Source organism: Ovis aries, chromosome 1 (genome assembly GCF_016772045.2).
Source record: "Ovis aries strain OAR_USU_Benz2616 breed Rambouillet chromosome 1, ARS-UI_Ramb_v3.0, whole genome shotgun sequence".
NCBI lineage: Eukaryota > Metazoa > Chordata > Mammalia > Artiodactyla > Bovidae > Ovis > Ovis aries.
The window spans coordinates 162,735,008-162,747,194 of NC_056054.1; the positions used below are offsets into that span (position 1 = coordinate 162,735,008).

The 12,187-nt window shown below is 38.1% G+C and overlaps 1 protein-coding gene across 2 annotated transcripts in view; it reads left to right on the forward strand.

Annotated features, from left to right (window-relative positions):
• EPHA6 (EPH receptor A6) overlaps positions 1-12,187 on the forward strand; it is a 985,602-nt gene that overhangs the window by 752,391 nt on the left and 221,024 nt on the right. The window lies entirely within an intron of this gene.

Here is a 12,187-nt window from a genome sequence, read left to right on the forward strand (position 1 = left end):
GGGACTTCCCTGGTGGTCCAGTGGTTAAGCCACCATATTTCCACTTTAAGGGTCCTGGGTTCGACCCCTGGTTAGAGAGCTAATAGCCCATATGCTGTGTGGTCAAATTAAAAAAATAATAATAAGTATTGATCTGCTAAGGCATAAACATAAATAGTAAATAGTTCACAGAGGTGTAGTATATAGCATAATGAATACAGTCAGTAACATCTTAAGAAGCTTTATTACTGGACTTATCATGGTGATCATTTCATAATACTGAATGTGCAAGTGTCAAATTATTATGTAGTACACTTGAAACTAACATAACACTGTACTTCAATTATATTTCAATTAATCTTAAACCTCAAAAAAATTGTTTAGAAACATGAGAAAGACACACTGCAATTTAGAATCTTGGCAAATCAATTCTGGAAAGACAAAATAAACCTACTTCAGTCATTAGCCTCAATGGGTAACATTAGAGCTAGGTATTGCAGTAAATAGTATTTCTGTAGTTTTCAAATATTATCCCCAAAGCACTTCTTCAGTGTTGCAGAAATAAGAAAACAATAATTTTGTGTCTGTGTGCTCAGTTGCTCAGTCATTTCCAACTCTTTGCGAAACCATGGACTGTACCCCACTTGGCTTCTCTGTCCATGGAATTTCCCAGGCAAGAATTCTGGAGTGGAGTGCCATTTCCTACTCTAGGAGATCTTCCCAACCCAGGAATCAAATCCCATGTCTCTTGCATCTCCTGCATTGGCAAGCAGATTCTGCTTTGTTTTTTTAACTTTTAACTTTTTCTTGTTGTTGTTCTTTTAATGTCTCACAACATTTTTGCTTCCCTCAGTTAAAATCTTGTCCTACAAAACATTGCCCACAGTGATCAAGTTAGCTACACTTTAATGAACACATTAGAGAACCAGTTAATGTCATTTTATGACTCTCTGGCATCCTAAATTAATTAGATTTTTGCTAGACTAAGGCCGGAGAAGGCAATGGCACCCCACTCTTGCCTGGAAAATCCCATGGACGGAGGAGCCTGGAAGGCTGCAGTCCATGGGGTCACTGAGGGTCGGACACAACTGAGCAACTTCACTTTCACTTTTCACTTTCATGCATTGGAGAAGGAAATGGCAACCCACTCCAGTGTTCTTGCCTGGAGAATCCCAGGGACAGGGGAGCCTGGTGGGCTGCCGTCTATGGAGTCGCACAGAATCGGACACGACTGAAGCGACTTAGCAGCAGCAGCAGCAGCAGCAGCAGCAGCAGCAGCAGAGACTAAGGCATCATAAATGCTCTGCCAGCTGTCACTGTTGAGTGATCTTTGTAAAAGGAAGTTTGTAGACTATACTCAGGACAGGGATTCTAAAGTCTGTCTTACTTTAGATTAATCCTACGAGGTCTTGAAAGATTTGGATCCTGCTTCCTTCTCATATGCTTTCTTCTTCCTCTTGCTCCTTCTAACCCACTGTGTTTCAGAACAGCTGTGTGCTTGGAACACACGAAGATCATTGCTGCTCAGAGCTCTTCATAGTCCCATTTACTGCCACCACCTTCCCAAATACCAGTACAAGACTAGTTTCTGAAAACCCTGCCTAAATCTAAAATTTTGTCCTCCTCACACTTAGATGGTCTTTATTGTGTATCTTTGTTCTGTTTTCTTCCCTTGCATACATAATTCTGTGAAATCAGATAGGCTTTTTCCTATGTGTTCAGAATATTCGCTTCAAGGAATGTTCTAGTATATATGGAAGTAAGCACTCAACAGAGAGCTGCTTTATAAATGAATGAACCATTTTCAGCAACAGTATCACTAAAATGATATCATACTAGATTTTCTGGAACTTCCAATTTTACTTATGTCTTTATTTTTGCACTTTACCAAATATAGATTATTTAGACCAAATAAATTATTCAAATTTTAAAATAAAAAGTAGAATAGAACAGAACTATATCTCTGTAACATATTTTTATAGTACCTCAAATTGGATGTTAGTAGGATTCTTTTTATAATTATTTATGAGCTAGGTATATAATTACTCTAAATACCCTAAAAAGTGGATTATGTAGTAAATAATGGAATTATCAAACATTGCATATGTTGAAAGTTATATAGAAAGTCCTTCCAATTTAGATAGATTAGCTTGTTTGCAAATTAGTTAATTAAAAATAAAACTTTAAAGCTTAAAGCAGGACATTTTTTAAAAGTAAGCTAATTTTACAAAGCATGTTTGTTGGAAAGCAACGTATTTAATTTTTTTAATTAGATATATTCTCAAAATAACAAATTTGTCATTAACTTGTTATTAGTTTACTAAAATTATTTTCTAAACCAAGTTTATTATTTGGACAAGGATATACCAAAATATAATAGTGTTCATTTTTGTATTATAGTTTTGGAATAATTTGTTTTCATCTTTGTATTTTTGCAAATTGCCTGTGATTTCTACAATAAAAATATATTGTATTGGTATTTTGTTTCTAAGCCAGATCAAAAATGTCCTTATAGAAAACAGAACAACCTTGTGAAGTTACCACTTTTGTAGATCAAAATTTTTTGAATGTAGGAATTTTCGTATTGTTATACCTATGAAGAACCATTTCTAGTAAACTCAATTTGCAAGTTGGCCAACTTACAAATGAGATGTTACATGTATGTACAATATTTTTTTAAAAACTGAACCCTTCAAACAATTGAGGAAAATATCTTGCCAAATAAAAAAGTAAACCAACCAATGACATTAACCCAACTTATACTAATTTAAGGAAAATAAAAGTAACTTATTGGGTCACATAACTAAAAAGTTCAACAAGAATCCAGGGACAGCTCAATCCAGGGCTCAAATGACAGTGAAATCATAAACAGAAGAAAATGGCCTCTACTTTTTCTGTGCTTTCTCTCCTTGGCTTCCCTTAGGCAGATTATTTCCACTTGATGGGAAAGATGATTCCTGCATATCTAGTGACTAAGTTGTACCTAGTTGGGTCACATGCACATCTTTGATGTATCATTGTGTCCTTGTGGATAGGATACTCTGGCCAGACTGTCACACAGCATCCCCTCTGGAAGGGAAGGCTGACAAGAATAGCTTGTAATTTGCAAAGGATATTTCCCTAAAAATAAAACAACAAAGAAGTGATTGGTATCTGTTATATGGGTTCTAAAATATTTTTAGAAAAGTAATTTGTTTGGTTTTGATAGTTACAAGCATAACTGTTTCTATGTATAAGTAATCAATAGATAACAATAAAATACAATATCAGACTCAAAGGGTGAATCATGAAATAATGGAATAAGAAGTACATCAGATATTTTAGGAAAACAAATACATTATTAACAGCAACAATTTTTAGTGTAACCATGATTGAGTTATTCATTATAATTTATGTTTTCTCTCAATATCTGCTTAACAAAAGAAGTTAAGACAATAAAACAGACTTTTTAAAATTTGTATTTGAATGAAACTGAAAATATAAAGAGTAAAAATGAATCATAACCCTGCCATTTTAAAAATTATTTTTAAACAAGTAATCTGATTATCCTTCTGCCATGCTATCTTAATCCCTAGAGTTAACCACTATTAATAATCCAGATATAGGCTTCCTAAATTTTCTATAAATTTATATAGGTGGGCTTCCCTGGTGGCTCAGATGGTAAAAAGTCTGCCTGCAATGCAGGAGATCTGGGTTCGATCCCTGGGTCGGGAAGATCCCCAGGAAAAGGAAATGACAACCCACTCCAGTATTCGTGCCTGGAAAATCCCATGGACAAAGGAGCCTGGGAGGCTACAGTCCATAGGGTTGCAAAGAGTCAGAAGCGACTGAGCGACTAACGCTTCACTTCACTTCTCTATCTATACCTCTCTATGTATTGTTTAATGAGCAGAACTGAAGTCATGCTTTGCAAGTTAGTGGCAGTTCGTTTGTTTGTTTGTTTGTTTCTAATTTAGCAATTATATTACTTAAGATTATGACTAAATGATTATGTTTGACTAAATTCTAGCTAAATGACTAGAATCATGGTGGTTTAAAATAAGATAAAATTAATTTCTTCCCCACGTTATAGTTCTATGATCATTAGGTAGTCAGATTCCGTCTATCTCATTTTTCCACTCCCCTCCTTGAGATGTCAACCTCGTAGGCCAAGATGTTGCCCTTGTTCTATCTATCCTGTCTACCCGCCCTAGCCAGCAGGAGAGAGAACACAGCTTGCTGGTCACATTGAGAACACTGCATGAAAGTTGTGCCTAGGACAGCTGCAAGAGAGTCTGGGGATATGTAGTTCTTACCTTGGTGATCATGTTATCCCTGTTAATCATATCTTTTAATTTTCTGTATTTTCTGATATTTTTACTTATGGGCCTAACTGATCTTGGAAAGACTGATCCTTCCAGGGCTAGCCACTTCCTCAAGATAGTGAAGGACTCACTTGCAAGTGGACCTTTCATCTACAAACCAACCAGTCTAAAGCCCACACTCTCCACTTCCTTTATTGAGCAGTCATAGCCCAAGCTGTTATTTACCATCCTCATCACCACAGGGCCAAGTATCAGACATCGAGGAGCATCCCCTATACCCTAGAGCCTGAAGGATTATTTAAAGTAGTCATTCTTAAATTTGCTTAGCTGCTTATACTGCTTCACCCATTCCTTCCTGCCAGAATCCCAACAAAGGTTCTTGGCCACATTTTCCCCTTCCTGCTTCTTGGTACAGACCAACCCTGGTTCTCCCCGCATGTGGCCCTTTGTTGTATGCTATGCCTCCTGTTTCTAGAGATCTCTGAGTGTAAAAACGTCTACCTTCATGACTGTCATTTCTGATCTGTACGTCTTACCACACTGGTCAAAACAAACCCTGGGTACATTTTTAAGCATCTCCAGATAATGGTAATGGTTTGCACATCTCTCTGTGACTATACTAAAATCACAGAATTAAAAACCATTTAAAACAGTGAATTTTATACTATGTGAATTATATCTAAATTTTAAGTTAAATAAAATAATAAAACAAATGGGCTTTGTTACAGTAGAAAAATGAAATAATATTAGGGGGAGATAGCTATGCTGCAACATATCATATATCAGATTAGAACATAAAAATATCTCTCATTTTTATGTCTGTCCTATATTATTCAGTGTACTATATTTTATTTAACCTTTCACTTAACAATAAATGTTTAGATTGCTTCCTGCTTCCTTTTTTTCCTGTTATAAACTATTCTGTAATTTACAACCAGATCATGCTCTTACTATCATAAGATAGATTGTTAGAAATATAATTCTTAAACTAAAAGATATGTGATTTTTTTTTAAACTAGGTACTGCAAATTACTTTCCAAAATATTGTAATGATTTAGGAGGAGGATTCTCTTAAAGGATTGAGTGCCCATTGATTTTTTTACTTAGCACTACCTGTTATTTATCTTTTTAATTTTTAACAATCTAATTGGTTGTAAAAACAGATCAGTTCAGTCACTCATTCATGTCCAACTCTTTGTGACCCCATGAACTGCAGCATGGGGGCCTCCCTGTCCATCACCAACTCCTGGAATTTACCCAAACTCATGTCCATTCAGTCGGTGATGCTATCCAACCATCTCATCCTCTGTCATCACCTTCTCCTACTACCTTCAATCTTTCCCAACATCAGGGTCTTTTCAAATGAGTCAGCTCTTCACATCAGGTGGCCAAAATATTGGAGTTTCAGCTTCAGCATCAGTCCTTCCAATGAACACCCAGGACTGATTTCCTTTAGGATGGACTGGTTGTATCTCCTTGCAGTCCAGGGGATTCTCAAGTCTTCTCCAACACCACAGTTCAAAAACATCAATTCTTTGGCACTCAGCTGTCTTTATAGTCCAACTCTCACGTCCATACACGACTACTGGAAAAACCATAGCCTTGACTAGACGGACCTTTGTTGACAAAGTAATGTCTCTGCTTTTGAATATGCTCTCTAGGTTGGTCATAACTTTCCTTCCAAGGAGCAAGCATCTTAATTTCGTTGCTGCAATCACCATCTGCCATGATTTTGGAGCCCAAAAAAATAAAGTCAGCCACTGTTTCCACTGTTTCCCCATCCAGTTGCCATGAAGTGATGGGACTGGATGCCATGATCTTTGTTTTCTGAATGTTGAGCTTTAAGCCAACTTTTTCACTCTCTTTCAGTTTCATCAAGAGGCTCTTTAGCTCTTCTTCACTTTCTGCCATAAGGGTGATATCATCTGCATATCTGATAGTCTTTTAAATTTGTGTAACTTTGAATATATGGGTTATTTAGCATTATTTTTATGTTGATTAGCCTTTTTCTATTCTTTCTCAGACAATTGCCTATTCATGGCATTAACTCTTTATTAAACTAGGGTATATAACCATTTATTAACCAGGGACATTGATATTAATCTGCTTTGCTGTGCTGTGCTTAGTCACTCAGTCGTGTCCAACTCTTTGTGCCCCTATGGACTGTAGCCCACCAGGTTCCTCTGTCCATGGGGATTTTCCAGGTTAGAATACTGGAGTGGGTTGCCATGCCCTCCTCTAGAGGATCTTCCCAACCGAAGGATCAAACCTATGTCTCCTGCATTGTAGGTGGATTCTTTACCATCTGTGCCAGTGTCTGGAAATACATAAGATCATCTCATTATATGTCTAAGAATGTGTCTTCTTTTTACTAATTCTGACTAGCTCTCAGTGTTTCCTTGAGGAAAACTCATTTTTTATCCATTCCAGGGTACTTTTCTTCAGTTGTTTCTTTGGAAATTTCTCCTCCTCAATTTTTTACTCCTGCTAGAACTCACAGAGTATGCGCTCTAGATATCCTGAATCAATCCTCCTTTACATTTTATATCTTCACTTGAGAGTTTCCATTTCCTTGTGATTTTAAGGTCTTCCATATTTTTAAAGATGAGCACTGAGTTTTCAGTGTTGCCCTTCCTGTTTTTAATTTCCCTAATGTGTTTTCCTTTTCTTTCACAATATCTTATTGTGTCACCTTAAAAATTCTGAGTGCACATTTTTTTTTTGTTTTTTTATTTTATTTTATTATTATTTTTAAAATTTTTAAAATCTTTAATTACATAACATCTTTCTGGGTCATCCCATGCACCAGCCCCAAGCATGCTGCATCCTGCGTCAGACATAGACTGGCGATTCAATTCACATGATAGTATACATGTTAGAATCTTGCATACAGGGTCGTCATTGCCATCTTCCTAAATTCCATATATATGTGTTAGTATACTGCTGCAACTTCTGCAGCTCAACTCCAGAAAATAAACGACCCAATCAAAATAGACATTTCTCCAAAGAAGACATACAGATGGCTAACAAACACATGAAAAGATGCTCAACATCACTCATTATTAGAAATGCAAATCAAAACCACAATGAGGTACCACTTCACCAGTCAGAATGGCTGCGATCCAAAAATCTGCAAGCAATAAATGCTGGCGAGGGTGTGGAGAAGAACCCTCCTACACTGTTGGTGGGAATGCAAACTAGTACAGCCACTATGAAACAGTGTGGAGATTCCTTAAAAATTGCAAATAGATCTGTTTTTATAATAGCCAGGACATGAAACAACCTAGATGTCCATCAGCAGATGAATGGATAAGAAAGCTGTGGTACATATACACAATGGAGTATTACTCAGCCGTTAAAAGAATTCATTTGAATCAGTTCTGATGAGATGGATGAAACTGGAGCCGATTATACAGAGTGAAGTAAGCCTGAGTGCACATTTTTAATTACTCTTCCATTTCATCAAATATATCTGCCTTAAAAGTGAAAGTGTTAATAGCTCAGTCATGTCTGACTGTCTGCAACCACCTGGACTGTAGCCCGCCAGGCTCCTCTGTCCATGGGCTTTTTCCTGGCAAGAATATTACAGTGGGTAGCCATTCCCTGCTTCAGGGGATCTTTCCAACCCAGGGACCGAAGCTGGGTCTCCCACATTGCAAGCAAGCAGGTTCTTTACTGTCTGATCCAGGGAAGTGTATCTGCCTTAGGAGAGCCATCTTCTGTGGTGATTCAACTTGGTCTCCTTTTTAAACTCTACTTTTGGGCGTCCCTGATAGCTCAGTTGGTAAAGAATCCACCTGCAATGCAGGAGACCCTGCTATGATCCCTGGCTTGGGAAGATCCCCTGGAGAAGGGAAAGGCTACCCACTCCAGTATTCTGGCCTGGAGAATTCCATGTACTGTATAGTCCATGGGGTCACAGAGAGTCGGACACGACTGAACAACTTTCACTTTCACTTAATTATTTTTTACTGATTCATGTCGGAGTATTGGTTGCCTTCACACAGGTGCTAAATAAGTAATAATAGATGTGGCCACTAATCAAATATTAATCAGATTTCCTTTTCCAGTGTAGAGCTTATCTACCAAAGCGTAAGAAGGGGTAGAGGAAGAGAGACCACTTGATTCTCAGGGTTCTGCATCTGGGATGGCAGGTCCTTTTCCTGCTGACTGAAGGCACGTTTGTCGTAAGTAGGAAGGGCAGTTTTTCCCGTAACCACAGGCAGCTAACTGCAGCAGAATGTCTGCTCTTATGATAAGAACATCCTCTTGGCTCCTGGGCACCCAAAGACAGTTTCAGGATTGGCCAACTTCACCTCAGTTTCTGCAAGAGAGGTTAGCGTTTACTAGGCCACTAGCTACCTCTGTTCAATAAGTAAATCTTAGACTTAACTGTTTTCCCCTCACATTTACTTGTTTCCTGTCTCTCCCAATGCCATGGCTATTCTGTCTCCTGTCTTCTTTCTCCCTTTTCGTGGGCTTTCTGCTACACTTCTACCCTCTACATACATTAAGTATATATCCATTCTGCTGCTGCTAAGTCGCTTCAGTCGTGTCTGACTGTGCGACCCCATAGACAGCAGCCCACCCGGCTCTCCCATCCCTGGGATTCTCCAGGCAAGAATACTGGAGTGGGTTGCCATGTCCTTCTCCTATGCATGAAAGTGAAAAATGAAATTGAAGTCGTGTCTGATTCCTAGCGATCCCGTGGACTGCAGCCTACCAGGCTCCTCCATCCATGGGACCTTCCCAGCAAGAGTACTGGAGTGGGTTGTCATTGCCTTCTCCATATATCCATAAGCATATACATGTATAAGGCAGTATTAGTATACCTTAGAAAAGGAAAATGGATGTAAGCTTTTAATTCAAGTGCTTTTTTTTTAGGAAGCAGTGGAACTTTTTAATATTGTGGGCAGCATACATGTAATATTTGGTACATGTTAAATGAAAATAATTATCACAATTAATGTCATCTCTGGACTTGCAAGGAATATTAAAATTTAGAATATAAATATTTTTGTTAGACTGAACCTTTCTGCTTAGACTAATGATGAGACAAAATATGATAATTTATACACTAAAATATTTTTGTTAAGAATCATTTGCTATATTTATTGACAGCTTGTAGAAATTGGTAATAAACTAATAGGTACAAGGTATGTACAGATTTAATTTAGGACTAAAATATATATCATACCCTTAAACATCTTTAATGCATGGTTTACATATAAAGATACAGATTCTGAGGGCTTCAGAATAAATGGTGTATAGAAGGTTGACAAAAGATATTAGCTCAGAGGAGATAAAATTAAACAAACTACCAGTATTTCATAATACATATGACCAATATCTGGGCTTCCCAGCTGGCACAGTGGTAAAGCATCTTCCTGCCAATGCAGGAGACACAGGTTCAATCCCTGGGTTGGGAAGAACCCCTGGAGGAGGAAATGGCAACCCACTCCAGTATTCTATCCTGGAAAATCCCATGGAAAGAGGAGCCTAGTTGAGTACAGTCCAGGTGGTTGCAAAGAGTCAGACACGACTGAGCGACTGAACATGCATAACCAGTATCAAGAGTATTACACAATACACATAGCCATTAATAAGAGCAAGATGAAACCTTGCTTTAATTTTGCCTTGCCCTGAAAATGGCCTGAAATTGTAATGACAGTGCACAAAAAAGGAAACAAATCTGAAGTAATCTCAAGAATAAGAGTATAAATCTCTAGAGATTTCAATGAATATTTTCAAATGAAACCATCAAATAGGTGGTTTTGAATAGATAGATTAGTAATCAGAGAGGCAGGGTATACAGCCCCAAGTACCCACAAGTAAAACTGTCAGAGCCATTCTTTTAGGAACAATGAAGTTCCAAATCAGCAGAGAGGCTGCAGGTGTGGAAAAGCACCAGAACCCAGAGTGACTAATGAAATTTCTATCAAATTGCTATTGCCCTTCCTATCTGCTTACTTCCTTTCCCCACTTCCATGTATTTGAAGCCACTGAAAATGGTGGCACATACCCCTGGGGTTAAGAGAAGAGGCTGGCTTTCTAAAGAAGTAAAACAGTATGCCTGAAGAGCAACAAAGCTCTTATGTGGGTGCTGAAAACCAGTGTCAAGCTTCCTTATTTTTTGCTTGGAACTTTAAATGGGTAGATTTGCCTATTCCTCACCCATTAGTGCATCTTATAGTTAAAACCTGCTAGTCAGTAGCTTCCATAACGCTCTTATCCATATCCATCAGAGGGCAGAAAGAATGAAAACCATAATCACAGAAAATTAATCAAACTGATCGCATGGACCACAGCCTTGTCTAACTAAATGTAACTATGAGCCATGCTATATGGTGCCACCCAAGATGGAAGGGACGTGGTGGAGAGTTCTGATAAAATGTGGTCCACTGGAGAGGGGAATGGCAAACCACTTCAGTATTCTTGCCTTGAGAACCCCATGAACAGTATGAAAAAGCAAAAAAATAGGACACTGAAAGATGAACTCCCCAGGTTGGTAGGTACCCAATATGCTACTGGAGAACAATGGAGAAATAAATTCAGAAAGAATGAATAGATGGAGCCAAAGCCAAAACAACACCCAGTTGTGGATGTGACTGATGATGGAGGTAAAGTCCAATGCTAAAGAACAATATTGCATGGGAACCTGGAATGTTAGGTCCATGAATCAAGGCAAATTGGAAGTGGTCAAACAGGAGATGGCAAGAGTAAACATTTTAGGAATCAATGAACTAAAATGGACTGGAATGGGTGAATTTAACTCAGATGACCATTATATCTACTACTATGGAAAAGAATCCCTTAGAAGAAATACAGTAGCCCTCATAGTTAACAGAAGAGTCCAAAATGCAGTACTTGGGTGCAATCTCAAAAATGACAGAATGGTCTCTGTTTGTTTCCAAGGTAAACCATTCAGTATCACAGTAATCCAAGCCTATGCCCCAACCAGTAATGCTGAAAAAGATGAAGTTGAACAGTTCTATGAAGATCTACAAGACCTTCTAGAACTAACACCCCCCAAAAGTTGTCCTTTTCATTATAGGGGACTGAAATGCAAAAGCAGGAAGTCAAGAGATACCTGGAGTAACAGGCAGATTTGGCCTTGGAGTACAGAATGAAGCAGGGCAAAGACTAACAAAGTTTTGCCAAGAGAACACATTGTCCCAACAACACCCTCTCCCAACAACACAAGAGAAGACTCTACACATAGACATCACCAGATGGTCAACACCGAAATCAGATTGATTATGTTCTCTGCAGCCAAAGATGGAGAAGCTCTGTACAGTCAGCACAAACAAGACCAGGAGCAGACTTTGGCTCAGAACATGAACTCCTTATGTCAAAATTCAGAGTTAAATTGAAGAAAGTAAGGAAAACCACTAGACCATCAAGGTATGACCTAAATCAAATCCCTTATGATTATACAGTAGAGGTGACAAATAGATTCAAGGGATTAGATCTGATAGACAGAATGCCTGAAGAACTATGGACAGAGGTTCATGACACTGTATAGGAGGCAGTGATCAAGATCGTCCCCAAGAAAAAGAAATGCAAAAAGGCAAAATGGTTGTCTGAGGAGGCCTTACAAATAGCTGTGAAAAGAAGAGAAACTAAAGGCAAAGGAGAAAAGGAAAGATATACCCATCTGAATGCAGAGTTCCAAAGAATAGCAAGGGGAGATAAGAAAGCCTTCCTCAGTGATCAATGAAAAGAAATAGAGGAAAACAATAGAATGGGAAAGACTAAAGATCTCTTCAAGAAAATTAGAGACAACAAGGGAACATTTCATGCAAAGATGGGCACAGTAAAGGACAGAAATGGTATGGACCTAAGAGAAGCAGAAGATATTAAGAAGAGGTGGCAAAAATACACAAAAGAACTGTACCAAAAAT